The sequence below is a fragment of the Melanerpes formicivorus genome, unplaced genomic scaffold (assembly GCF_026170545.1).
Source record: "Melanerpes formicivorus ecotype bairdi unplaced genomic scaffold, bMelFor1.0.p_v2 SCAF_115, whole genome shotgun sequence".
Taxonomy (NCBI): Eukaryota; Metazoa; Chordata; class Aves; order Piciformes; family Picidae; genus Melanerpes; species Melanerpes formicivorus.
This window is the reverse complement of record NW_027142467.1, coordinates 897,405-921,726: the sequence shown is the minus strand read 5'-3', so window position 1 is coordinate 921,726 and position 24,322 is coordinate 897,405. Positions and strand designations below refer to the sequence as shown.

Here is a 24,322-nt window from a genome sequence, read left to right as displayed (position 1 = left end):
GAGCCAGGGTGATGGTGGGAGTGAGGAGAGGGAGAGGAGGACAGGCCCCACCATTCAGGTCTGCCAACACAGCTTGAGTATGCAAGGGTTTGGAGAGAAATTCTTGCAGGAGAGAAGAATGGTTTGACTCATTCAGAGAGACAGCTCCCTAAAGAGCCACTAGCTGAGGGGACAAATGGATATCCCTCCAGTATTCACAGCCCAACCTCCAGGGATCCTGAGGGAGCAGCGGAGAGAAGCAGCAGACAGCTCCTCCCAAACAGCTTTCCCCACTGCTGGAGAACTGGGAGGCCAGACCCACTTCTGGGCAGGCCAAACAGTGTCTCCCTCAGGCCCACCTTTGTCCAACCCACTTGACATGAAGCTCTCATCCTGCATTTCTCCACATACTGAAGTAAGAAAGCAGCAGAGAAGCTCCTTGGCAGTGCCCAGGCTGCTCAGCTGCAAGGAAAGTCCAGAGTTACCTTCTCACCTGTTACCTGGGCTTGCCAGTTAGTCTTAACTGGGGAACAGCCTCAGCCTGTAACCTCCCAACCAGAGGCAGACAGCAGTTTTTGGACAGCCAACCCTCTCCCTGTCACCAGATCAAGTCACTCTGTGGGGAAATGCAGCAGTGGAGAGATGTATTTGACCATCAGCTGTGTCACAAGGGGGCCAAGAAGCCCAAACCAGATGCTGGCCCTCCCTCCCTTACAGGTAAAATCCATCTGTCAATGAGACAAATTGCTCAAATCCCCTGCCCAGGGCCACAGCCATGCTGCAGCAGGCCTGGGCTGGCACCAGGATGTACACTGACCTCTGCTTAAACACTGCAGCATTGGTGATAAAGCAGATGCCTGAAGCTGGGTGGCAGCTGCCACCCATTGGTGTGGCTTTCCTCAGAGCTGGCCAACGTCCTGGCTCTGCTGGGAGAGAAGCCCAGGCCAGCCATGGCCTGCAGGCTGTAGCAGTCTGGGGTCAGCCAGGGCAGCTGCACCTCAGACCACAAAGGCTGCACTCGGTGCACAGGGGGAGTTTGCTGAGGGTGGGGACTCCTCCTGCTTCTCCCCATCCCTGGAGGGGCTCACTCATCACTCTGCTCCCAAGGGCTGCTTTCCTGTTCAGTGTGACCCCACACTCAGCATGCTTTCATACTAGCTCTGGGATCCATGGAAGTGCTGCTGTTCATTGCATGGGGGCTGCTCCCCATAGGTTCCAGAGGCTCTAGGGGCTGGCAGGGTTAGATGATCCTTCAAAAGCCTGTGCCATCAGCGCACAAAATCTGCTGAAGCCTGAGAGACTTGGAAGTGTCTCCTGCCCTGGTGAGATCCTGTCTGTCCATATCCAAGCCCTGTTGGCATTTTAAACAGAAAAGAACTTCTGCTTCCCTCTCCCTCCATCCCTCTTCCCTCACTCATGGCCACACTGGCTCAGGTTAACATTTAGGTGGTCAAAGCTAGGAGCCAGAGCTCTCCAGGGAGAGAGCTGGACCCTAAGCAGCTCATGCCACCAGCAGTGCTTTACAAAGGTACACTTAATGTGCAATAACCCTCAGGTCAAAGTCATCTTTCTTTTTTCCCTCACCCAAAGTCCTCCACACCAAAGTCCAGACCAGCTCCATTAAGGAGCAGCAGTGTAAGCCAAGGGGATTCCTAGTCACTGAAATTCAGTTTCATATACCTGGGACACAGCAAACACATTCCCAGGCTTAGGAGAGCTTCACATCCCCTATCTTGAGTGGAAATCCATAGCCCCAGGAGCACTCCAGCTGGGCCAGGAAGTAAACAAAGCCCTGAGGATGTTAACTCCTAAAGGTTCTACTTCTTTCTGAAGTAGCTCAAGATCTCAGCACAGCTGACTTAGTCTCAGCACTGGGCACTTAGGACTGGACACTCAGTCTCAGCACTCCAGTTCTGGATGAAGCTGAGCCCCAGGTTTCACACTTAACCTTTCCCTGTTCAGAAAGGCTCTGTCACAAGGGATCAACTCCCCCTGTGACTCACTGGAAACAGCAGGGGACGAGGCAGGCACAGCACACCAACCTGCCAGTGGAAGGAAAAGCTGACTGCATGAAACCTCAACTGAATCTTCATGCAAGAAATACTAAGAGGAAGTTTGTCAGCAGTCTGCTGGCAGCCTCCACTGCAGCTGAAGACAGCAGAGGAGCCACTGGGAGCTTTCCATGCACGGGCTCCGAATGCAGCCACAGAACCAATGTAGGCTGGGAAGGATCTCTGGAGGTCATCAGGCACAACCTCCTTCCCCAAGCAGAAGTACTTTCAAAGCTGGATCCAGATGCTCAGGGCTTTACCAAGGGTGCAGACTCCAGCACTGCACACCACTCTCATCACAAAAATGCTTCCTTTCATCCAAAGGGAATCGCCCTCGCAGCAGCGGAAGGCAGCTGTAGGAACAAGGAGACTGTGCGCCTGAAACCATCACAGAGCACAGTAAAAGCCAGAAGAAAACCCAGAGGCAGTGACTGCCACAGCCACACAGCAGCACTGCTTAAAAATTCCCTTTCCAAAGCTACTGAATAATGAATCAGGAGTCAAGGCAGACACTTCACACTGAAGGAATTCAGCTCCTGGGAGATTTTCCAGGGCAGATGTTAATATGTCCCATTAAACAACAAGTTTAATGAGAAATGGATCCCTGCCTCCACAAGCAGCTCAAACTTTCCAGAATAGGAGCAGGTAAAGAGCTGCACAGGAGGTGTCCAGTGGGACACAGCAGAACAGCAGCCAAGGACACAGCTCTCCACCCACAGCCCAGGCGCTGCAGAAGCTGCTTCCCTTGTGCTCCGCAGCACTGCTGCTCATCCTCAGCTCACAGCTTACCCATGGGGCCTGCCCAGGCAGCCTTGCCCAGGCAGCCTTGCCCAGGCAGGCTGGTTTGCTGCCCCTCTCCTTCCCTGCCAATCACAGAAATTCTGAACGCCTTCACCTTTCCTACACAGAAAACTCTTTCATCCCACTATGACAAAACAAAAGTAGCACACTCTGGAGGCTACATCGAAGAAGCCTTCTTTGCAGAGGCCAAATTCAGCAGCTCTCAGCACCCACAGCTTTCCAGGACCCAGCACTGGAGAAGGACTTCCTCAGTGCAAGGCCCTTAGCAAACAACAAGCATTTGAGCAGCAGCCCTGGCCCCAGCACAGCCTGCTGGTAACACCTTCTGTAAAGAGAGGAGAGCTTGGCAGCAGGCACGCAGAGAGAGATGACCAAAGCCAGGCACCAGGGTCTGCTCTGTGCTGGCTGTGAGATCACACACACCTTCCTCCCACACTAACCCTGAAAACACAACTTAGTTTGGAGGCACTGCTGCTGATGCAGTCACTTCAGCAATAAAATGAGAGCCTCAGTTAGCTCAGGACTGATTTTATTCACTCCAATGGTACTTTTTTGCCATCCCTTTCCAGGCTCCATGACCGTAGCCTTTGGGCACAGGGCAGAGAGAGTTACCCACCCCCTGCCCAGTGCTGCAAGGAATTCTGAAGGCACCCTGAAAAAAAGATGTAAAACATTCTAAAGGAGGACAGTCATAGATTCATGGTTGGGTTGGAAGGGACCTTAAAGATCATCCAGTTCCAACCCCCTGCCATGGGTAGGGACACCTCCCACCAGCACAGGCTGCTCAAGGCCTCATCCAGCCTGGCCTTGAACACCTCCAGGCAGGATGCAACCACAGCCTCCCTGGGCAACCTGTGCCAGGCTCTCCCCACACTCACTCTCAACCTCCTCTCTCCCAGCTCAAAGCCATTGTTCCTCATCCTGTCACTCCCAGTCCTTGTCAAAAGTCCCTCCCCAGCTCTCTGGAACCCCTTCAGGTACTGGAAGGCTGCTCTGAGGTCTCCCCATCCCATGTCATTAAGGTGAACTGTGGCACTAATAGCTGCCAAATCCAATTGCAAAGAATATCCTTAGTTGAAGTCACCACCATGGAACTAAAGTGAGGGCTCTCTTTTGAGCTTCCTCCACAGCAATTTCACTTAATGAGTTTTAGCTGAATGCTGAAGAGGTCTAAGAGCAACCAAAGAGCATAACAGAATTAGTTCTCTGTTGAGCCCCAGTGATGCAATTCCTCTGAATCATCCACAAAGGTAAAATAACAACAACCCAGCTGACTGCAGAATGCTTTCTCACAGTCCCTCCCCAGCCTTCCTCTAGGTCCCCTTCAGATACTGAAATGCTGCTCTAAGGTCTCCCTGGAGCCTTCTCTTCTCCAGGTCAAACAACCCCAACTCAGGAGAGGTTCTCCAGCCTCCTGTGTGGCAATGCCAGCGAGGAGCAGGGTGAGCAACCTGGCAGTGCAGGCCTAGAGCCTGCCATGGGGGTAGGCCATGCTCAGCAGAAGTGCAGAGCCAGCCAGCAGTGCAGCAAAACAGTGCTGTGCCTGCAGCATGGAACTAAAGCAGGGCACTGGTAGCTATAAACATGGAGAGTTATCTTGGGACAACAGGACATGCACCTGCATCAACAGCCTCAGGTGACATCAGTAGTGTGACCAATAACCTGTAACAGCAGATGTGTGGCCACTCTCAGGAACCAATGAAGCCATGCCAACAAGGCACTCTGAGTTTATGTAAGCTGCAGAAGTTCCCTTGCTAGGCACTTCTGCCTTTCCTTTCCCTTCTCCTACGCTTTGCTTTACTCTGCTCTACTGGCACCACAGGCCTGCACCACAGGCCTGCAATGCTGGAGCAATAAAGGAACAATACTCGATCACATTGTCAGCTGGATTGACTCCAATCTCCGTCCTGTTACTCCTGATCCTCTTCACAGCCTCCTCTGGACCCACTCCAAAGCTCCATCTGCTTTTGATGTTGGGGGTTCTGGAGCTGGAGACAGCACTGCAGGTGGGGCCTCACCAGAGCAGAGGGGCAGAATCCCCTCGTCCTGCTGGCCACGCTGCTGAGGGTGCAGCCCAGCATGTGGCTGCTTTCTGGGCTGCAGATGCACTTTGCCAGCTCCTGGTGAGCTCCTCATCAACCAAGGCCCCCAAGTCCTCCTCCTCAGGGCTGCCCAGCCTGTGTTTGTGCTTGGCAGCAATGAGGAGAGGCTTTTGTGGCAAGCCCTTCTCCAGGTCAGAAGCAGAGGTGAAGCACAGCTCAGAGCACAACTCTCCAAGCAGCTGGAGTGACTGAGCTCTTCTTACAGCTCAGTGGTGCTCAGCAGGGTGCTCTGCATGGGCCTAAACTGATGAGAAATTGCTGCTGTCAGTGAGTGGGTGAGACAACCACCACAGGTAAACCACAAACAGAAGCATCTGGACACTGGGAGAACAAACTGTCTCCAGCAACTTAAAACCTTCTCTGCTGTCCTTCCCTAAGGCCTAGGAGACAATTTCCAAACAACACTGTGATGGTGTGCCTCCGTCCCAGCTGTCTTTCAAAGAGGACACATGAGCTCTTGCTGTCACAGAAGCTTTCACACTCCAGTAACAAGCCCAAAATACCAGCCACAGGGCTAGGCTCTGTGCTCTGGTCTGCACAAGGGAGGAGATTCTGCCTCTGCTCTGCTCTCATGAGACCTCACCTGGAGCTCTGTGTCCAGCTCTGGGGCTTTCAACACAAGAGAGACACTGAACTGCTCGAGTAGGCCCAGAGAAGGCCACAAAGATGATCAGAGGGCTGGAGAAAATCCCCTATGGGAACAGGCTGAGGGAGTTGGAGTTGTTCAGCCTGGAGAAGAGGGAGGCTTTGAGCTGGAAGAGGCTGAAGATTGAGACTGAAGATGGATAAGAAATTCTTGACAGTGAGGGTGGGGAGAGACTGGCACAGGCTGCCCAGGGAGGCTGTGGATGCCCCTCCCCTGAAGGTGTTCAAGGCCAGGCTGGATGAGGCCCTGAGCAACCTGGACTGGTGGGAGGTGTCCCTGCCCATGGCAAGGGGTTGGAACCAGATGATCTCTAAGGTGTCTTCCAACCCAACCTTTTCTATTAACCTCTGCCTTCAATGGTCTTTTGAGCACAACACTTGACTGAGAAGTTGCACTCACTGTGTCCAGGGAAAATGATCTGAGGTTTCATATCCCTACTCCAGCACTGAAAAGGGATTTCTCTTCTGAACAGAGCTCTGGAGCTAAGCTTTCAAAGCCCTCTGAACAGTAATCTGATGAAGCTTTAACTGCAGAATAAATCAGCCTAAATCCAGGGAACTGTTCCAACAGATTAAAAAATGGCAAAGAGAAAGGAGGAGGTCCTGCTCCCACACACTGTTTTGAACCTGCCATCCGTTGCTCTCCCTTGGTGGCCTTCACCCTTCCCATCAGGAGAGGCAGCAAACAATGGCTTCACCCATGCTCCATGCTGCTGCCATCAGAGCACTTCAGAGAGATCTGTGTGAGACTGAGAAGTTTTGATCCACTTACACTCTACAAGGAGCCTTTACTCATTCTTGGCCATCTTTCAGGACCTCTCCCAGTTTCCCTGGATCTTCAGGAGTGATGAGCCCTGCACTGGTGCAGTGTTTCCTGCTCTGATCACTAGTATTTTTCCACCATCATCCAATCCTCCCTTTGCTTTCCCACACACTCAGACGCTGTGGCCAAAGTGCCTGGTATGAGCTCCAGGCTTCCCCTGTGAGGGAGAGCCACTCCCGAGCTGCTCAGCGCACACCCCCAGGGGCTGCTCTCCAGGGGCACTCCCTCCCTGCACTGATTTCCAGAGGCTGTTCCATCTCCTGGTGCCAGAGGCCTCCTCCACACTTCCTCAACCTAACTCTTATTTACTACTTTTTTTTTCTCATCACCAAACAAATATCGTCACTTCTCTTCCATTAGTTCTTCTGCCTTTGGCCTCTGGGTGACTCTGGCAATCTGCAGGGCAGTGAAGGCACACTGTGAAATCAACCTTCCTTCTGTCCAAGCTGGAGGGAAAGCTCTGCCTGGGCTCCCAGCAGCCCCCACACTCTCAGACATGCCAGTTAATCTTTGCTCACCTCCTCTGCCACTCATGCTTTCATAAAGCTTTATTACTTTCTTGTGTCCTCCCACTGGCTCCTCTCCAAGGTGCAAAGTGCCAAAGTCCTCTGCTCACTCCATGCCCTTGCTCTGCTGTCACCTCTCTCTCCCTTTTCCAGTCAGAATTATGCTGAGAATGAGCTCCAGAGTAGATTATGCCTAAGATCTCACTGCTCCATTGGACTCTTCATACTTCCTCCTGTAGAAACGTGCCTTGGCACTGCCACATACCTGCAGACAACTCTGCTTCCCACCACTCCCAGGAATGGGAATTTTGTTTAAAACAGGGTTTTATTATCTGATTTATTTTCCCTTGATCTCAAGCTGGCCTCAATGTTTGTTGTTTGGTTTTTTCCTTAGCCCTTTCATGGACACTTTCTGCCTTGGTGTGTGACCGACCCTGAGTGAGTGCTTGCTGGCTGCAAACAGTGTCCACCCACTACAGTCCTCCTCCACTTGGCCAAGAGCTTCAGGGGGAGGACTGCAGGCTCAGGCACTCCTTTCTTTCCCAAGCAATGTGATGATCTGAGTTCTCTCCAGCAGCTCCTCCTGGTCTGTTTTCAGGCTGTGGTCTCAGTTTTCTTGGGCCTTCCAGTTAACACTTCCAATACTGATATTGCTCAACACAGTCAAGTCAGAAGAGATCAGCTTCCTTCCTCTGTCAGATCCTCCTGCCCAACACAGGATAGCCACTTTTTCTGTAGGACTCCTGCCCCATGCCACACTTCCTGGGACTGGGCAGTACCATGCCCCTTGGGAGCTTCCAAGTCAGCACTGAATAATTTTGTGTGCAATGGGCCAACCCTTCCCATTACAGCCCAGCACACTGGCACCTGAACTCTCCTCCTGTTAAATATTCACCTCAGACAGAGTTTAAAACCCTTGGCTTTCCTTTGAATGAGGCTGTAATCAGGGGAGAAACAAAGGAGGTAAGAGCACCAAGGTCACCTCCCCTGAAATGACTCTGCAGCCAGGCTGGAATAGAACAGAGACCCAACCCTCCCCACCACTGCCCTGCAGACAGACTGTAAGCTGTTTTCTACCTTTTATTATCCAATCATAGATTCATGGAATGGGTTGGAAGGGACCTTAGAGATCAGCTCCAACCCCCTGCCATAGGCAGGGACACCTCCCACTAGCCCAGGCTGCTCACAGCCTCATCCAGCCTGGCCATGAACACCTCCAGGGAGGGGACATCCACAGCCTCCCTGAGCAACCTCTTCCAGCATCTCCCCACCTTCACTGTCAAGCATTTGTCCTCATCTCCAGCCTGACTCTGCCCTCTTCCAGTTTAATCACCAGTAATAAAACTTGCTGCTCTTCATCTAGCCCCTGAGGAAGAAAGACAGCACAGCATTGCTCAGCCAAGCTCCTCAGCAGGCCAGCAGTGAGGGCATCACCAAATGGAATTAAGGCAGATGCTGAGATGGCAGATGCTGATGGGACTGCTTGTCCCCTAAAAGTGCTGAGTGTACAGGGGTGCCAGGCAAAACCAGGATGGGATTCCCTAGCAGCTGTGCAGAAGTCACTGCAGACCTTGCCAGTTTGCCCCAAGAAACCAAAGAGATCCTCCTTCAGCTGCTACTGCAGTGGGAGCTCAGAGGCCCCATAGCTGCCACCCAGGCCCCAGGAATGCAGCTTTCCCCTGTGCTTATCCATGCAGCTACACTGGAGGTGCAGCAAGGACACAGGGCCAGAAGGGTGGAACAAGTCCCTGCTGCAAGGACACAGCAGCCAAAAGTGAGGGACAAGTCCCTTGATTTACAGCCAGGTGAGCACCAGGCTCAAAAGCTAAGGCTCCAGACTCTGAGATGTCATTTGGACTTGGTGCTGCAGGGGAGAGCTGGGATTCTCTTACCAAAGCAAAGGAAAATTTGAGTCTAGTGATTGATGAAGGATAAAAATACTTCAGACTTCACAAAAAGAAACATTTCAGGATTTAAACTCTCTGAGCCTTTCTGTATGGGAAGCTGTGACAATACTGAGCCTGCACTCCCTTAGATCCTTTTGAGGCCACCCAGGGGAGCGATGCTGGATCCTCCCCAGGCAGCGCACTCTAACGTGAGACGTGATGAAAATAGCAGCACAAGTGTCAGCTTCACCATCAATTCACAGGCCAGAATGACAGCTGAAGGCTGCAGAGCTGAGCAAACATTCATGCATCACATCAAAGGAATCACACTACAGAAAAAGCAAGATGCTGTGGTTGCAGCACTGCTCAGTTCAGGCAGTTAATGCTCAGGTCAGGAATTCGGCTCTCTGGCATGTGTGTTTCCAGCCACCTCTCCCCTGCAACTCCTCTCCAACTCTGAGCACGCACAGAGATTGCTCTTCTGGAGCCCTCTATAAAAGGCTAAATCATATTTCTGCCTAAACAGTTCTTCTTTTATGAAAATGGAGCGCTGGCAGTATTTCTCCTGCCTTTATGCAAAGTCTTCATTTCATATTCCTGTTCTACCCTGAATGCAGCCCAAGGTTCCCCAGCACACAATGAGCTGCGTTCAGCTCTTCCCTTCCTTTTCAAACACCCAACAGGCTTCCCCGGCTCTCTGATTGCTTTCATTGTCAAGAAACTGCTGGGTTTGTTCAAGAAGAATGAAGCAATTAAAATCCAGGTGGAGGAGAACTGGGCGGGGAAGAAGTTCTCTTTTTCAGATTCACAGATGGCACTGGGTTGGAAGGGACCCTCCAAGGGCGTCTTGTCCAACCCCCTGCGGGCAGCAGGGACACCTCCACCTAGAGCAGGCTGCCCAGCAAGTCTGATCTTGGATGTCTCCAGGAATGGGGCCTCAACCTGTGCCAGTCTCTCACCACCCTCCCTGTGCAGAGCTTCCTCCTGATATCCAACCTAAATCTCTCCTGCTCCAGTTTCAAATCATTGCCCCTGTCCCTATCCCCACAGCCCCTTCTGAACAGTCCCTCCCCAGCCTGCCTGCAGGTCCCCTTCAGCTCTTGAAGGTCTCCTTGGAGCCTTCTCTTCTCCAGGCTGAACAGCCTCAACTCCCTCAGCCTGTCCCCACAGGGGAGGTTCTCCAGCCCTCCAGCCATCTTTGTGGCCTCCTCTGGGCCCTCTCCAGCAGCTCCATGTCTCTCTTATGTTGGGGGCCCCTGAGCTGGACATAGCACTCCAAGGCCAAAGGAAAAACCTTCACTACCTCCCTACCTCCCTACTACTGACCACAAACCCCCAACTGACCTCCTGCTGAGGGAATGCCTCTTTCAGCTGTGCCACACCATCTGAAAAGCTGGGCTCTCTCTGCTTGTTTTGCAACCTCATCAAAACATGTCTTACCCCAGGAAAAAAAGAGAAGTTTTCTTCCTAGCCCAAACCAACTTCTCAGGAGAGAGGAGCAGAGCAGCTGGGCTCTGAGCAGCACTGCCTGCCAGCAGGGCTGAGCATGCTGCTAGGAGCCCAGCTGCAGGGCACAGCAGCACCCAGCTCACAACACCTTCCAGAGCATCCTCTGCTCCACCAACAGCACTGCTGACATCCATCGAGCCTGGGTGTCCTCCAGCAACTCTGCTCCCTCTGGTTAGTGAAAGCAGGATGACAGACTTCTGAGAGGTCTTTAGGGGAACTGCAGTGCCAAGAAGAAACATGACCAGGGAGGGCATCTCATGTGCTACCACCTGAAGCCAGGAGCAGAATGCACTCATGTGGAACAGGCACCAGGCTCCTCCCCCGAGGAACCAAGCGGTGTGAGCTCTGCAAAGTGTTCTGAAGAGGTCTCTGCGCTGGTGAGAGCGGCAGCACACCCAAGGCATTCAGGCAGCTCTCAGCACCATAGCTCTGTGACACCCCCCGGCAGTAACAATGCAGCCACTCCTCCCTGCCAGGGCTGAGGCACCAGCAGAAGGGCTCCACGGGCTCCTTGCACTGGTGAAGCTTCTCTAGCCCACACCCCACCAGTCAGCCCTGGCACCCAGGCTGCTGCTTCTGTGGTGTCAAAGAGCTGCTGAAACACCTGGGCACAGGAGTTGCTATGAAGCCAACAAAGCTCTGCACAGTGAGCAGCAGGCTACCCAAAACTGGGGAGTCCCTGCCACACTCCTCTGCCTTTGCAGAGCTCCTGAGGATGACACCAGGGTACACATCACACAGACTGCCTCAGTTCACGGCCCACAAGCATGGGCAAGAAACCAAACCAGCAAATGGAGTTGGTAAGAAGGGCACAAGAAGTCTCCAGCACTGCCTTGGCATGAGTGTCTCGAGCTGGAGAGGAGCCAGAAGGACTGTGTGCATCCACACCTAGTCAGGTCAGCTTCGTTGAAATCATAACCCCCCCAAACCTTCTATTCAGCACCCCAAGTACAATGGCTTCAGAAAGTAAGGACTCCTTGAGGGGCAGGGGCAGCAGGAGTGTTTCTCATCCCTGCACCTCCAGCAGTGGCAAGCCACCACAGAAGCTCAGAAGAACCAGAATACTCCCCAGGTAAATCACATCAGCAAAGCTCTCTGACTTCCTTTCAGGTTTGGGGTGGAAACCTGGAAGACTGGCACAGTGCCAGGGAGTGGAGTCAGGCACTGAGAAAGAATCCCACCTGAGGTGGCTCCCTCCACGAGAGCAGAGCCACCACTCTGCACACTGTCCTCCCACCACCTGCAGCCCACCCAGCCAAGGGGATACTCAAGCAGAGGGAATGACCTGAGCAGCCTGGCTGGGAGCTCCACTAGCTCCTTTCTGACAGGACCCTCCTCCAGCTGCAAGAGCAGAGACAAACCTTGAGGCTGTAGAACCACAGAACTGCCTGAGGAAAAGACCTTGAGAGCAGTTTGCAGCCATGACCTAACATCTCCCTGCACACAGCTGTCAGACCATGGCCCTGAGCACCTCACCCAAGCATCTTTCAAATGCCTCCAGGGATGGGGACTCCACCACCTCCCTGGGCAGCTTCTGCCAGTGCCCAGTGACCCTTCCAGTGAAGACATTCTTCCTAATCTCCAGCCTGAACCTCTGCTCTGTGACCCCCCTGGCACCAAAGTCAGGCTGCCAGCTCTGTACTTCCCTGGATGCTCCCTATGGCCTTTATCAATGGTGTCACATGCAACCTCCAGTCAAGTGGAGCTGCTCCATCAGCCAGGACTGCTGAGAGATGATGGATGGGGCCTGGGGATGAGATGACCCTCACCAGGCCTGTCAGCAGCCTTGGGTGGATCCCACCCAGCCCCACAGCCTGGTGTGTGTAAGTGGCAGAGCAGGTCCCTCACCATTTCTTCTTGGATCATGGGAGCTCATTCTGCTCCCCATCTCCACCTTCCAGCACGGGGGCTGGGTACCCAGGGAACTGCTGAGCTGACTCTTAAAGACTGAGGTAAAGAAGGTGTTGAGACCCTCAGCCTCATTCTTTGTCACCATGGCTCCCCTGTGTCCAGTAGAGGATGTAGGTTCTCCTTGGCCCTCCTTTTCCTGTGGCTGTGTTTATAGTAGCATTTTCTCACAGACTTAGCCAAGTCCTAGCTGGGCTTTAGCCCCTTTTGAATTGTCTCCCTGCATGACCTCTGCATCTTTGTAGTCCTCCCACCTTGCCTGCCCCTTCTCCCAAGCCCACCAAGTTTCACTTGAGCTCTAACCAGCCAAGCCAGTTTTCTTCCCTGCTGCCTCATCTTTTGACACGTGGGGATGGCCTCTTCTTGTGCCTCCAGGATTTCCTTCTTGAAGCCTGTCCAGCCTTCCTGGGCTGCTTTGTCCTCCAGGACTGCCTCCCAAGGAACTCTGTCAACCAAGCCTTCTACAACAGACCAAAGCCTGCTCTCTGGAAGCCCAGGGTGGCAGCCCTGATGCCCCCCTCCTTCCTTCTGGTAGACAGGAGAAGCGCTGATGGCTTTTGCCCTCGCTGCAGAAGAGATGTGAGAGAGCTTTGGAGCAGGTCACACAAGCACTGCAGCTCGACTGGCAGCAGGGTTGGGAGTTTGTTTGAAGGTCAGAAACACTTCATGACCCCCTGACATCAGCCCACTCACCCCAGCTCTGCTTGGTGAGGCTGGCCCCAGCTGAGGCCAGGAGCAGAGAGGCACAACTGATGTGTCCAGTAGGTGACAGACACCTGGGGACACCCAGCTGGGGCAGCGCTTCCGCTCAGCACGAAGAGCCTGTGCTGGCTTATGGCAAAGCCCCCCAGGCTGGGGTACAGCTGAGCTGCTGCAGCATGCAGACCCCAACTCCACTCCTCCTGGGGATCAAGGCTTCACTTGTCCCTTTTGGTGGGGTTTTTAGAATATGCTTCTGAGAAAAGGACCAAGTAAAACCAACAGAGAGCTCTCCCAAACCCAAAGTGCCTTCACTCGCCCTTGGAGCCTGAGATGAGCTGAACACCTTCAAAGCTGCAGCCTCCTCTCTACTGCTGCATTCACCCTGCTGGGGGATTCCAGCCCTTCTGGCTGGCTGTTACAGATGTGTTGAACCTTCATGATGATGGGCCACCAACTGAAAAGCTGCAGCTGACAGCCCTAGATGACTCCATGCTGAACCCCCAGCCACAACTATTGGATTGGGGCTGTTCAGTCTGGAGAAGAGAAGGCTCCAGGGAGCCCTTGGAGCTGCACTTCAAGATATGAAGGGGACCTAAAGGAAAGCTGGGGAGGGACTGTTCAAAAGGGCCTGTGGGCATAGGATGAAGGGCAATGGTTTGACATTGGAGTGGGGCAGACTTAGGTTGGACATCAGGAGGAAGCTCTGCACAGTGAGGGTGGTGAGACACTGGAACAGGCTGCCCAGGAGACTCTGTCCCTGGAGACATTCAAGATCAGACTTGATGTTGCCCTGGACAGCCTGCTCTAGGTGGAGGTCCAATGCCTGCAGAGGCATTGGACAAGATGCCCTTGGAGGGTCTGTTACTGGTTGAAGGGGGAACTTTAGCCTAGATCCTGACTGCAAAGACCAGAAGTGAAATAAACCTCATTGGAAGTAAAAGGAAAATAATGCTAAGGTCTACAGAACTCCTTGGCTTGCCAGTGGGATACAGAGCAGAGGCAGAAACAGTTCTCTCTCTCTCTCTGTTCTTATTCTGTCACTTCTGCTTGCAGCTTTCCTCTCTCTCTCCCCCATGGCCTTGCCAGGGGTATCTCTGGTTTGACTCCTGTGTGAGGTAATGGGAAGGAGGGAGGCGGTGGGGGGAGGAGGTGAATGTGTTCCCTGGATCCATCCAGCGGGGTCTGAGGAGCTTCTGTGTCACTTCTAAATTGTAACTAAACCTCTCCTGTGCATCTGTGGTAGATCTGCTACATGTTCATTGCATTTCAGATTTCTAGAGTTCAGTTTGCTCTGAAAAAGAGCTTCATTTGCTCCCATCCCAAACTGGGCTGGCCTGAGCTATTTATTCTGGGGAGAGCTCTTCCAAATTAGTTGGGGGTGATTTTTACCCACCACAGGGTCCCTTCCAGCCCAGTGCAGTTTGTGACTCTGTGATTGTCCCAGCAGCAGGACAGAGCATGGTACCCACCACCACCAGGCGAGAGAGGTGGTGCTGGTAGGCAGGGAGGCCACGCCACAGGGCAGCACCTGCAGAGGGACACAGGTGAGCACAAGGCTTCAGCAAGCAGACATCCTGACAGCCTGCCCCACAACTCCTGCCTCTTCCTTCTCCCCACAGTGTAAGAGCAGCTGCAGCAGCTGCAGCGGCACCATGCTGTGTACAGCTCTGAGGAGGGGCATGTGCCTGTTAAAAGCCATCTTCTTGCTGCCAAACAGAAGCCAGCAGACTTGTGGTCACAGCTCAGCTCCCTGCTCCAAGGTGTTCCCAGGCTCCCCATGCACCAAGACCTCACACTACCATGCTCTCCTTGCAGGGGCAGTACTGAGAGGCCACCCACCAGGCCAGCACGGCACCTGGTGATCTGGCAAATGACTTGTTAGCCGAAGCTGAATGGGATGGCAAACCTGCTGGGCCTGCCACCCATCCACTGCTCCAAGGAGGCAACATATTTAGGGCACAGGCACTCTCTCATTGATCATTTCCTTTTTCCAATCAACCATTCACCTTAAAGATCTCCAGCAAAGTACAATCTTGCCCTGTGGCTGAGCCAATCCATGTGCAAGCCCTGTGCCTGTCTCAGCCAGGGGACAAAGCTCCTTTGCATGGCAAAATGAGAGGAAAAATAACTAAGAACATCTCTGGCTTTCCTGGGGGCCATAAGAAATGGGTTGGGTAACCTCCTCCTCCAAGTTGAAGGGGAAAAGATGTTGAATTTGTAACAACTTCTTTGCTGCAAAGCAGGTCAGAATGAGCTGAACTGAGTGAGCAGAGCAGCAGAGGCAGGGCCCGACGGCTCCCAGCGCCTCTCTGCCGGCTGAGCGCGGCTGCTCCGCTCTGCAGCGCCCTGCTGTGGATGCCCCAGACCACAGCAGCCAGGCCACGCAGCCTCAGCGACCACAGCCCAAGGCCCCACCTACTGCCACCGGGAAAACAAGGCACAAACCCACATGCAGGGCCCCCTGCTCTGGAAGAAAACACAGCAGCCCAGGTCACAGAGCCACCGATCGCCCAAAGCAAGCTCTGCCTTTGCGACACAAGCTGACACCCCTCACCCCCACCCCGAGCTGGCTGGCCAAGCAAAGCAGTTCACATTCACTGCAGCCAAAGGAAAGTGTTCAGGCCAGAAGCATCTAACCTCAGCTTTGCACAAAGATGAGCTAACCCCCCCAGCACACTGTTGTGAGGTACAACAGCAGAGCTGCTGACTCTGGGGGTGAATTGTCAAGAACCATCTGAAAAGCTCATTTGGTGACTACAACTCTCACCAGGGACCCATCCCCATTGCACTTGGGAGACTTAAATGCACACAAATCCCCAAGAATTCCACCATTCACAGGACACCACCAGGGCAGCAGCAGCCAAATCTGAGAATTTCCAGTTACAGCATTAAAATAGTATTTATGATGCAATTAGTTGCCAGGAAGTGAGAAGGAAGTCCCTGCACAGGATAAAGAGTAACACTAGAGCGCTGGTCACTGGCAGGAGTGCACCAAACCCCTCCTCACTCACTGCCTTTGTTCCAAGAGCTACAGATGCTAACCCACCACCAGACTTCTCCTCCTGCCTCAGCGCAGGGAAAGCTCCAGGCAGCAGTCAGGAAATTGATCAGCACCCAGCTGCAATTTCTGTACCCAGTCAGATTGCTCCAACTGCAGCACCAAATCCATGCCAGTCTGCAACCAGAAGTGCAAGGCTTGGTCCAGAGGCACTGCCCTCACTCTAGACTACAGCTGAACCTGGAAGGTCACCACTTTCACCAGCAGCAGCCAGCACAGAAGCAGGCACTTGTCTGAAATGATCCTAATGGAGAACCCACCGCTGAACACTACAGCAGCACAGCAAATCAGCACCAGCTGAGGAGCTGTTGGGTCCCTTTCCAGCCAGCCCTGCCTCCAGCCCGGATTCACTGCACAGGAGTGCTGGAGGGGAGCGGCAGGCAGCGCTGGGGACCCAGGGGCAGGGGGCCCGGGGGCAGCGGCGGCAGGGGGCCCGGGGGCAGCGGCGGCAGGGGGCCCGGGGGCAGCGGCGGCAGGGGGCCCAGGGGCAGGGCGCCCGGGGGCAGCGGCGGCAGGGCGCCCGGGGGGCAGCGGCGGCAGGGCGCCCGGGGGGCAGCGGCGGCAGGGCGCCCGGGGGCAGCGGCGGCAGGGCGCCCGGGGGCAGCGGCGGCAGGGCGCCCGGGGGGCAGCGGCGGCAGGGCGCCCGGGGGCAGCGGCGGCAGGGCGCCCGGGGGCAGCGGCGGCAGGGCGCCCGGGGGCAGCGGCGGCAGGGCGCCCGGGGGCAGCGGCGGCAGGGCGCCCGGGGGCAGCGGCGGCAGGGCGCCCGGGGGCAGGCGCTGACAGCAGCGAGGAGACCGCAGTAGGAGAGGATGCTCAGACAGCAGTGAGCCTGGGCAGCTAAAGGGCAAGTGGAGCCCTCGGCCGCGCTGCCAGCCAGCTGAAAGCAGACGGCAGAGGACAGGCAGAGATGGTCGAATTTCCCAGGGCGGGAGGCTGCCGGGAGCCTTCTGCAGTGCTCTGCTACACCCTGCATCCATAAACAACCTGGGAGATGGGCGAGGAGCAGAGTGAAGGTCTCCTGAGGACACAAGCTGTTCTGACGGGAAGGAGAAGGGCTAGCTGAAGACAAGCCCTGAGAGTGAACACGGGGAGCTAAAACATCAGAGGAAATGCAGCGTGAGTAAAGGCAGCAGTGCAAAGGAAAACGATCTGAATGTCACAGAGTGATGTGCTCCAGGCCAGTCATTAACATTCACTAAGTCTTGCTAGAGCCACGACAGACCGAGAAAAGCATCAGCTCACTGCCACTGCACATGTAAACCCCAAACCAGCAGCCTATTGCTAGGAAATGGTTAGTAAACAAACTACCCCAAAAATCCACACAACGTCTGCAGCTTCAGCCCAGGAGGCAGCCTGGCTCCTTCGGTTCAAGAGGACATAATGCAAGGGGGAAATAGTTTTTAAAAGGAAATAAGGTTTGAACAAACAAATAATGAGAATTAATCAATTAGGCTGGAGGAGTACTGCCTGGAAACAAGAGATTCCTGCAGCGACATGACTGAAGCCAATAAACCTATCAGATGCACGGAGAAGATAAACAGAGAGGAGCTGCTCACTGTTTCCAAACAGGACAAAAGCAAAGAGATAGAAATGAAGCTAGCAGCTGTCAAGTGCAAAAGGAACCAGGCAGAGGTAGCTGGCACCTACAACATTATTGGTGCCCTAGGAGGTCTCCCCTGGGATGTGTCAGCGCCCTACATTTAAACGGACTGGAGACAAGGGCATGTTCACAGAGGAAAAATACATTATCCATTAACACGAGGAATGCAGACATCTACCTCCTGACAGCCTTTGGCTGACAAGAGACAAGAGGGCTGTCAGGAAAGGGCTTCTATCATTTTCCCAGACTTTTTGTGGTCACTGCCAGAAAAGAGCAGTGGGCTAGATGGCTTCACCTGCCCCTCTGGCTGCTCTTACACTGCAAAGATCAATCATCTCAGGTACTGCTCAGCCCTGCTCTGAACCCACTCGGCTTGCTTACCTGGCAAAAGCTGTCTGGGCAGATGAGGACACAGAGGGGCTGCATTACTGTCCTGCTTATTTCCTGAACTGGAGGTGGTACAAGAGAGCAACGAACAGGATCAGCCCTTTTGCATGCCAGCGAGTCCTCAGGTCAGTTTGAGACTGAACACGCAGCTTGATCATCAAAATACAGGTGAAAAGGTAACAGCATTCTGCCTTTATCCTTTTTGTGACCACACAGAGAAAAGCCACAGCTCCAACTCTTGTGACAGAAAAAGGGCCAGGGTCACATTTCTGATCCATCTGGTAATAACAAAGACAGACTGCTTTACACCTGACTAAAGGCTGCTTGAGAATTAAGCCTCATATTTACAACCTCTGCTGCATTTGTGCTGATCCAAGCAAGGAACACCCTCATGGCAACCCAAAACCTGTTGTAGATACAGAATTGCATCCGAGCCTGGTAAGGACAACAGCCAAAGGAAAACAAAGCTTCTCCTTCCCGTGCTACCCACAGTGCTGATTTGCTTGCCCCAGTGACAGAGGCCATGGGACATGGCCAGACAAAGCTGAAGGACCAATCAGAATACTAAAAACCCATCCCAGCATTTACAAGAACAGAACTGAAGACCAAGGGAGATTCTTTTCTCAACTCTGATCTGACAGCAGGAGTACAGTCACCTACTCCTGCCCATCCTGGGCCAAATTACAACTGCTTTGCTCAGTAAGTGACCTGATCTGGCCAGAATGCTGAGGATTCCCAGACAAAAGCAATACCACAGTTTATTACCCCTCCCAAACCACAAACATTCACATGAGGCCACAAGGATGCATCAAGAGGTGTGCCAGGAACGCTGCCTCCAACACTTACAGAGAAGCAGCACAGAACACTTCTCTGTTCTCTGTAACTGCAGGGATTAAAGCAGAGTGCTGTAATCAGACAGAAATAGTCTTACCCAGTGCTGTGCAACCGTCCAACACCAGGCTTACAAATGGTGTACTTGTCTCCAAGGCACAGCTGACAGATGATGAGCACAAGATAAACCCTGGTAGGAGCGGGTGTCAGCACTGCCTGCAGAACAGGACTCACCGAGCGCCTGGCTTCAGCTCCTTCCTGGGAGCAGCAGCGGTGGCCGAGCTGGGAGTGGTGACAGTGGCAGTTAAATAATCAAAATCCTAACCCCCTGTTCTGTTGCACATGAAAAAACAACCCCCAAAACCTTTTTAGAGCTGATTTGCTTTCTCCACAACGCTTTGAGCTTCTTACTGTAACAGTGCCTACATCTCACTGCTTTCCTCTTCCATTTGCCTTCAGCATGCAACAGAGGAATGCTTAAGAAAACTGCCCTGGAAACATCTTTAGCAAAATACTGTTGAGGAACCAAAATCCATGTTGAGTGCACAGCCTGTGAAGTCCAGAGGTACCACTACACCCATGCTTGCCAACAAACTGCTTGAACTAACAGTGGCAGAGCCCATGATGGATGGCAAAGGTGAAACGGGAGCAGCGAAGGGAAGCGCCAAAGGGTTGCTGCAGTGAGCCAAGATGAGGGAAACAAATTAAACAGGTTTGCTCGGTTACTTTTTAACCTCAGGTACAAAATGAGTAGTTAAGGATGTCATTACAGCCCTCAGCAACACTGCTTCTGGCAGTTTTTCATTTTATAGCATTTGGAGATTCTGCATTCATGGACCTCTCAACACAAGCCAAGCTGGGCCCACACTAAGCCTCTGCCCTCAAGACAAGTCCCAATGCCTCATGTGCCACACAGTTCAAGTATCAAAATCCCACACCATACATGAGATTGGAGCAGTGGTTGCCAGCCTGAGCCCTCTCCACAATCCTAGTCCTACAGCAAATAACCCAAAGGAATCCTAGTGACTGCCTCCCTTCTTCAGAAGCCTACACCAAGTTCAGCCAGAGACATCTTTGGTAAGCTCTGCTTCACTGCTCCAGGCCAACTGCTGTGCTGGGGAAGCACCACACTAGTTGTAAACTCAGCTCTTAGGCTTTACCTTTTCACTTCTCACCACAGACCGTCACACTGGTGCTACACATGGTTTGAGAGGCTCCACGATCGGCAAGACTCGTCCTCTTGTCTCCACAGAACGGCTAAAGCCAAAGGGACAACCCCCAAGTCCTATGAGCTGAACACAGGAGGCTGCCAGTGTGCCTGACACAGGAAGAAGTGAACTCTTCCCCACCTGTAACTCCCACCTCTCATCACCTCAGCATTCAAGCACAACAACTCTTCTCAGTTTCCCATATGCAACCCCCTGACACTTGCCAGACCTCTCCTGGCCCCCCCCGGCTGTGCTACAGACGACGACAGCAATTCACAGGCCAGGAGCACACTGCATCACAACTCGATCACGCAGCGGTTCCAGACTCCTCACACCTGACAGGACTCAAAACCGGACAAGACCCCAGGCTCTCAATCACAGTGTGGCAGTGCAAGCGCTCCGCACAGCTCCCAGCAGGGCCGCGGCGGTGCTGCACAGCCTCCCGTGTGTGCCAGGCTGCCCTGCCCGTGCTGCATCACGATGGCTTTTCGGGCACCACAAGCACCTCACTTTGCTACGGCGTTCTGAACCGCTCCCTGGGGCTTCAACAGGAAAAAAATTAATGGGCACAGACCTAAAGCGATGATGCAAGTCAACAAAAACATCTTTTACAGGCGATCCCTTTCCCATTCGCAAAAGAAACCGAACTGACGAAAAGCGAAGGCACAGGCGAGGGCCGGCGGACGCCCAGCGCTCCAGCCCGCTGCCCAGAGCCCTCCCCGCGGCACAGCCAGGGGCAGCTTCCAGGCGCTTCTCCTTCTCCCGGCGGAGCCCGGCGTGACGAGAGAGCATTTGCCATACCCAGGTCGGTGGGGGAGCGGTACCGGCGCTGCCAACGGGAGCGGAGCGGAGCGAACCAGCCCTCAGCGGCGGCCTCTCGGCGGGGCACAGGCAGCAGCCACCGCCGGCCTCCGCGGCCGCCCCAGCGGCACCCGCCCGGCGCACAGCCCCCGCCCCGCTCCAGCAGCCCTCGCAGCGCAACCAGCGCCGGCGGCGCCGCGGGGCCAGGGAGCGGCAGCGGCGGGGCGCAGGGCTCGGCGGGACAGGCGGTGCCTGCAGCCGCCGCCAGCCCCTGACCCCGGCCCGCCCGCCGCGCCGCTCCAGCTCCCGCAGAGCCGCCCTAAGGCACCTGCTGCCGAGCGGCCGGCAAGCGCCTGAGTGCCGCTGACCGCGGCGCCCGGTAGCCGCGGGCCTCACCTGGGCGACAGGTAGGGCGGCAGGTACCGCGGCAGGTACCTCAGCAGCTCCGGCGCCGCGGCATGTGGGGCGCGCTGCGCCTGCGCCGCGCCTGCGCGGGGGGCCGGCGGGCGAGACTACAAACAAGATGGCGGCGGGCGGCGGCGGGCGCCATCTTGGGGGCAGTGCCTTCCGCACCGCCGCCGCTGGGTCCTGACGACCCAGCCCCTGCCGGCCTACAGCGGCCCGGCCGGCCGAGAGGAGGCGCCAAACCTCGCAGGCGAGCGCCTGTCAGCTGGCGCAGCCGTCTGCCGTCACGGCGCCACCGTTCCCGGACTCGCGGTGCGCGGCTGCTGCCAGCGCGGCTCCTCCCTGCGGCCCACCTCGCCCTCACAGCGATCACCTGAGGGCTCCGCGCAGGAGCAAGGTTTCCCGGTCGGCTCGGTGCGGCCAGGCCGCCGGAGACTCGGCTGCACACCGGTCAGCGGTGTGTAGCGTCAGCGACGTGCGGGCAGCCGCGCAGCGCAGGGAGCTGCAGCCCGGCTTACCGGGGCCGGGGCCGGGCGACTCGCGGGCTCGGGGAGCTCCGAAGCTGAAACTTGTCCTGGGTTGCCCTTGCTTTGCTTGTTGGCTTTATTTCCTTTAGAGGTATGACTAAATTCGTGGTAGGCCAAACGGCCGTGCTTGTTTCTTGCCCTACCGGAGGCTCTGGCAAGTGCGAGCAGCCCTGCCCGAGGTCCCGTTAGCGCCTGTCGCATCCGCTCCCTGCGGGCAGCGAGGGCCAGGCGAGGCCGAGCACTGCAGCTGCGCCCCGAGCAGGAGCAACAATCCTCCGCCTCCTGCTGCCTAGGAAGGGTCCGAGTGGAAGCGCTTGGTTCCCAGGGCAGCGTGGCACCCCCGCGCCTCTCGCCTCACCTCCGCTAGGGCCCTGCCCCGGCCGTTTGAAGTCGCTGTCTCGATCCCAGGCCCTGCTGTGGTGTCTGCTGCCCCCCAGTGGCCCCCGGGCGCCTTGCCCGGCTGCGCGCTGAGTCGGAGAGCTGCGGAGCAGCAGCGGAGGAGGGGGCAGCGCCGACACCGTCCTGTGGGTAAACTACTTCCAAGTGTGTTCCCAGTAGAGAAGAAGGAAGAGCAGCGGACCACACTGCCACTGGGGCCATCCGAGACCCACGCAGCATCGCTGGGTGCCTAGTGCTCCCCTCTGCTTCCCTCTGATCCTCAGCCCTTCCTCTCGTCACGTGTCTGAAGCAGCTCCCCCAGCACCGGCTCTTGATTGCCTTTTTCCACTCGTCAGTCATCTCCAGCAATCCATCAGTATTTCTCCCACCCTGTGGTCAGGCAGGCAGACAGACAAGTGCAGCTCTTTGGTCTTCTGACGCGTCACAGATGTTGGTAGCAAGGTGAATTACCTTGGTGGTTCCTCTGGCCCCTGGTGTTGGAATGAAGCCAGCTTTTGCCCAGCCTCAGGGAGCCTTTGATGACCACCCTGCAGATCTGTGTGAGCCGCCTCAGTGGCCCAGCTCACTGCAGGTGATGGTGCTGAACAGCAGGTCAAGTCTGCTTCCTGGGAGGCAGAGTCAGCTCAGCGGTACAGAGTCAGACGGTGCTGCAGGCTCCTGGGGACAGGCAGGGCTCCATTCGCCAGCTGTGGCTGGTGCAGCCCTGCCACACACACATTCCTTTTCAGCATACATTGCCTGGCTTTGCCAGGGCTAGGCACTGGCATTCAGGGGCTGTGGGGACCATCTCTCCCTTAAGTTTCCTAGTTCAGCCCAGACACCTTCCCATTTTATGGAACTGCCAACAAGAAAACAGGCTCCAAGGTGAGTGATCCATAAGAGAACAGCAAGAGCTGGCTGCTTCCTGAGGGATGGGGGAGCTGGCCAGGGCAGGGGCACCATGCCATCATATCCAGGAAAGCTGAGCAGAGCAGACCTAAAGATGACACCCAGGTTCAGTTGAGAGCCTAACTCCTCAGGCAAGTTCATGGAGAGACTCTTCCCTATAGAAGCTCTTGAAGAATAACTTGCCCAGTGGTGTCTGCTTCGTCTCTACACATCCCCAAGCCTAGCTCCAGCTCTCCATGATACCTTACCTGGGCTACCAAGAATAGGAGGGGAAGGAAGAGGGGGAGTGTGGACCTGTGCAGGAAGAGTCAGTAGCACAGCTTGAATTCCTAGGGATTCTGCAGCTGAGATTGGCTGGCTGGCTGGCTGCCCAGCAGAGGTGGGAAGGGCAGCTCCCTGCTGCAAGACTGCGTGGTCGGTGCGGTAGTTCCCCAGCCCAGGAAGGTGGGGCTGGGTCTCTGGTGCCTGTGCTGAGCCTGCTACTGTCAACATGAATTATTGCACCAGTATGGCAGCCCAGGAGCCTGCAAAAGGCAGCAGCACTGGCACTAAGGAGGCTGACAGTACCTCCTCCCAACCTCCTTTTGGCTGACCTGTGTCTTTGTTTCTGCAGTCCTCACATGGGAGAGTCACTTCCTGGTTTTATCAGAGAAGGCATAAAAAGAGCTCCTGCTGGAAATGAGAAGCCATCTGCTGTTGTGTGGAGGATCCAACACAGGAACAAGCATGTGGTGGGCATGGAGGGGCAGAAGGTGCTTGGCTGTGAAGGCAGCCGGGGGTTCCTCTGCTGCTGCACAGTGTGGGCACAGCAGTGGCTCTGGGCTAAGGCACCAAGGCCGTGGGGCTGCTGAGGCAGCTCTTGAATGGGCTGTGGATGGGCCAGCTGCCCCCATGGCAGGAGAGCAGGGGTGGTTGTCTGTTTCTGAACAAGCAGAGGGTAACTGTAGGCTTTCTCATGCCAGCCTAAACCCTTCACTAAGCTTTGGCTGGATGTTCTTTCTTGCCAAAGTCTGCAGCTTGCTTGAGTCAGCCTAGGAGATCAGCAGCAGTGAAGCAGCTACTACACATCCAGGTCTGTAGTTCAGAATGTTAAGGCAATCTTGAACTTACATTGTCTTGCAGTTCAATGAATTACTTGCCTAGCTTTATGGAAAGACAGAATTGGTCACTACAGAGTCACACAGCTGGCTTAAGCCAACCCAACCCTCACCCAGCACTTGTGCAATGAAATGCCTTCAGTGTTTGCACTCAGAGGAAAGTTGTTTGGAAGAGAGCAGCTAGAGTTCAGTCTGCTTCTGCCAGCCTC

General features: G+C 54.9%; 1 protein-coding gene across 2 annotated transcripts in view; it reads right to left on the bottom strand.

Annotated features, from left to right (window-relative positions):
• NDRG3 (NDRG family member 3) overlaps positions 1 to 21,270 on the bottom strand; it is a 69,914-nt gene extending 48,644 nt beyond the window's left edge. For both annotated transcript variants that reach the window (XM_068167352.1, XM_068167353.1), the window contains exon 1: positions 21,194 to 21,270. The gene's annotated coding sequence lies outside the window, so the exon portion shown is untranslated. The remainder of the gene's footprint in view (positions 1 to 21,193) is intronic.
• Between the last annotated feature and the right edge of the window lie 3,052 nt (positions 21,271 to 24,322).